Genomic DNA, 4770 nt, shown 5'->3' with positions numbered 1-4770 from the left:
TCATTAAGAGAGAGTTTGGGGGCACTCCTACTATACTTGTTAAAAGGTTATGAGCCTTAGTACCTATTAAATACTCCTACATACTTGCTCTTACAGAACACCTTTGCCTCCTACTAGCACACCAAGCCCTAGACCTTCCCCTCCTACTAAACCTATTACAATGTTGCTACAATGTATACTTTTGTTAACACTATAATGAAGGACTCTAACATTATAAAGTTCTTTAAGGGAACAGAAAAGTTGGCTAGTGTAAAGGGATACAAGATATAGTACTTATGTATACACAGTACACTCACTACTATAATGCTCTCAGACTACCTAGAGTACAATCCCCCTTCCTCTAATGATGCTAGTATACATACAAGTAATGTTTTGTATTATTGTATAATGAAAACAATAACTAATACAATTTATACAAACTTTACAATGTATACAAGTGTTAGAAGTCTTATAAAGGTACTTTCTGAACAATACAATGTTCAAACAATAATGACACATACTGTAGACATATCTATGTTGTTTACAGTTAAAGAGTATGTATTACAGTTTGATAAGATGTTAGACAACATTGAACAAATCTACAAACAGTTGTCTGTACATAATAAAGTCTCTAATAATAATACATACATCTTAACAATTAACCTTACTACTCCTTATAAGTATAGATAGGTAGTAACAATGCTAGACAGACAGATTACCTATTATAATCAACTACTAACAGTTACAGTAGCTCAGAAAGACATTCTGACACTAGCTAAGTTAATACACAAATTGTAAAACATATATACTAAGTATTATTCTTAGTACTCTTAAACAAAACAAGATACTGAACAAGACAGCCTACAAACAAAAGGCAAAAGTGTAGCTAAAAGCAAAACAAAGCCTTATAGTAAAGTTAAATGCTACAATTGTAATAAGTACAGGCATATGTTAAAAGACTGTCAAAATCCTCTAACAAGCAAAACAATAGAAGCTTGAAAGAAAAAGTATAAGTAAACAGTTACTACTTCTACTACTACTACTATATTGTCTCAACCTGTACTTAATACAGTAGTATTCATTAGAGACAATAACAAAATGGTATTCATTAAAGATGTTAATAAAACACTAATGCTAGAGTCTATAATTGTAGAAGCCTTAGTATTAAACTCTAGTAGCTTACTTGTTTAATCTACTTTATCTGCTGAATCTGCTCTATCTGCTGAATCTAACATATTCTCAGTATTCAAAGTACAAGAGGATAGTGTTATACAAGTAAACAACTTTATAAACTCATTTAACAAAACAAAAGAAGTTATTAAGGACTTTAAGTACAATCCAAACATATGTATCAATACAATACATTGTAATAATACTAGACTAATACATTGTGTTAATATATTAGACTCTGGCACAAATGTACACACTACTCTATACTTGTTCTGTCTTACAAACATTCAGAACTCAACCCTAATAAATGTTACAATTATGAATAAATTATTATTCACACTTAGTAAAAGTAGAGTAATAACATTTAATGTAAAACTATAAGATAAAGACAATGAGCATACTAAGGTGAACATGATTTCACTATAAAATGTATACTATCATCCCAATCTGAACTTCACACTTGTTAGTAAAGTACTATTATGTAAAGTAGGATATGTTTTAACAAAAACAAACAATGAATGTATTATTTATTCCTTTACTCATACAAAGATTGGTAAAATACATGTACAAAATAACTTGTATATAATAGTTTCTCATCATAATAAATGATCTATTAATACAATCACTATTGTTGATTTACATTAACAAATAAGTCATATTAATTTTGATTACTTGTACAAACTCATACAAGAGTATCCTGAGATTATAAGTTAAAGGATAACAGACAATAAAAATGCACAGTGTACAGATTGTATTAAAGCAAACATACAACACAATGAAATACTAAAAATACAAACTACACCTTTTGTACAATGTTATAGAGATCATCTCCACATTAATATTTGAGGACCTACTCTAGTACAAGCTTACAACAAGTATGAATATCTTTTTACTATTGTAGACAATACTACACAATGGGTAACTATACTACCTATACAGTATAAAAGCAATACTTTTACTGAATATGTAAAGTATACAACAAGACTCTTTACACAATACAGTATAAGAGTTAAAACTCTTCAAAGTGATAACAATACAGTGTTCCTAAGTAAAGACTTTATTATGTATATTAAAAGTCAAGGAACAATACACAGATTAACAGTATATAATACACTATAACAGAACAGAGTTATAGAACATATACATAAGACTATCTTTAACAGTGTACATACATGTCTGTTATTAGCAAAGTTACTTATAAAATTCTAGGTATATGTGGTACAATATTAAATGTTTATTCATAACAGAATGCTAAGAGTTGTTATTAATTTCATAACACCATATTACAAACAGTATAACAAGCATTATCAAATAGATAACATATAAGAATTTAGTACATATTGTATCATACAAAACAAACAAACACATAAACTATAACCTAGAGGCCAATATGTATGATAGTTAGGTTATAATACTAACAGTAAAGGTCACTTAGTGTGTCATAATAATAAAGTTACTGTCAAACACAATGTACAATTCATAGACAAACTAATGTTTAGGATTGAAGGGGAGAATAATTATAATGATGATACATTAAACAATGATAAAATTACAAAGATGATATAAACCTAACTATGTATCTAACAGAATTTAACAAATTCCTTAATAAAATCTATAGCAATCTATTAATGTATTACAATGCTATAACATGTATAGACAAAGAATAGTAGATTAAAGTTATAAAGGATGAAATACAGTCACTTCAACAATAAAACACATAGATATATACTATCCCCCTTATGAATACAAATATAATTGGAACAAAATTTGTCTATAAAATTAAAAGACTGGCTAACAGCTAAATAAACAAATACAAAGTACAATTTGTAGTGTAAGGATACACTCAAAAGAATAGAATAGACTTCTATTCTAACAACTTATTTGCCCTAGTAACAAAACTATCAACAGTACAATTATTGTTATCTTGGGTAGTATCTAAGAACTATGAAATATATTAGATAGATGTAAAATCTGTATATCTTTACAGAGAACTAAATGAGGACAAACTTATTTATGTGAAACTACTGCTAGGCAAGCTACTTACAGATATTAAACCTAAACAGGTATTACATTTAAATAAAGTATTATACAGATTGAAACAAGCAGGTAGACAATAGTATAAGAAGATTACTAAACTACTACTTAAGATTGGATTAGAACAAGCTAATTACAATCACACTGTATTTTATAAGAAACAAAATAACAAAATGATTCTTATAACATTTATATATATTAACAATATTACAATTATTAGTAAAACTATTACTATAATAACAGTATTTAAACATGCATTAAGACAATATGTTGTATTTACAGACAGTAACAAAATACATTAGTTACTTAGTATTGAAATAAGCTAAGATAGACCTTAACAAACAATTAGCTTACAGTAAAAGTATTATATTGAAAGTATAATCAAATATTACCACTTTGAAAACGAAAAGGCACTACAAATGCTTATTACTCTTAGAATAGATCTATCCAACAATACAAACAATATGTATAATACAAACAAAAGTAATAATGAAACAATACTATACATGAATATGGTAGGATTGTTAAGATATGTTGTGGATTGTACACAGCCAAACATATCTTATATTACTGGGCAATTAGTGTACTACCTACAAAAGCTCTAAACACATTACTACAAAGTAGTGAAACATTACTTTACATATTTAAAATATACAACAAATTACTAGCTTCAACTTAGAAGTACAAACACTTTAAAACTACAAGGCTATTGTGATACAGACAAACAAATGACAGAAGGACATAAAGTAATAAATGGTTATGTCTTTCAATTAGCTAAATCAACCATATCCTGGTCAAGCAAACAGTAAAACCTAGTACTACTATCTGTTTACAAAGCTGAGTTACAAGTACTGGTGTATACTACTCAAGAAGCTATTTGGCTCAAACAATTTGCTGAAGAAGTACTACAGACTGAATTAGCACCCATTACAATTTATTACAATAACACAGGTGTAATAAAGACTGTAAAGTCTAACAAAATAATGTACAATGCTTGTACTAAACACCTTAATTTACAAAAAGACTTTGTACAATGTTACATTCAAAACAATTACATTAATGTATACTATGTCCAATTGTAGAACCAATTAGCAGACATTCTTACAAAAGCTCTCCATGTCCTACAGATCAAGCATCTAATTGAACTATTAGGCATACAGTCTTAGTTCTTAATTAATGTTTGAAGGAGAGTATTAGATTGTGCTCTAGATTAGGAAATCCCCAATTGCCTTATGTAGAGTTACTATACTTAGAATGTCTCAGACTATTAGACTTTACTATATAGTATATAAGGCAGACACTCACTTGATGTCTCAATAAGAGAGAGTTTGGGGGCACTCTCACTATGCTTGTTAAAATCAAAGAATTACATAAAGGCTCAGACACAAAGCTACACTGTTAAACATTCACTAACACCCAGATCTTTGTCAGTTGAACCAGGCACTGTAAAACAATGTGTGGGTGAAATCAAGGAAAAGGAGAAGAAGGTGTCTAAACATCATCCAGATTTAACATTGGCAGGTGCCTGGAAGAAGTCAGTTGTCAACAAAAAGAAGAGGAAAGATAAGTCAACAAGTGTAAGCTCAC

The sequence above is a fragment of the Fomitiporia mediterranea genome (genome assembly GCF_000271605.1).
Source record: "Fomitiporia mediterranea MF3/22 unplaced genomic scaffold FOMMEscaffold_18, whole genome shotgun sequence".
NCBI classification, from domain to species: Eukaryota; Fungi; Basidiomycota; class Agaricomycetes; order Hymenochaetales; family Hymenochaetaceae; genus Fomitiporia; species Fomitiporia mediterranea.
This window is presented reverse-complemented; position numbering follows the sequence as displayed.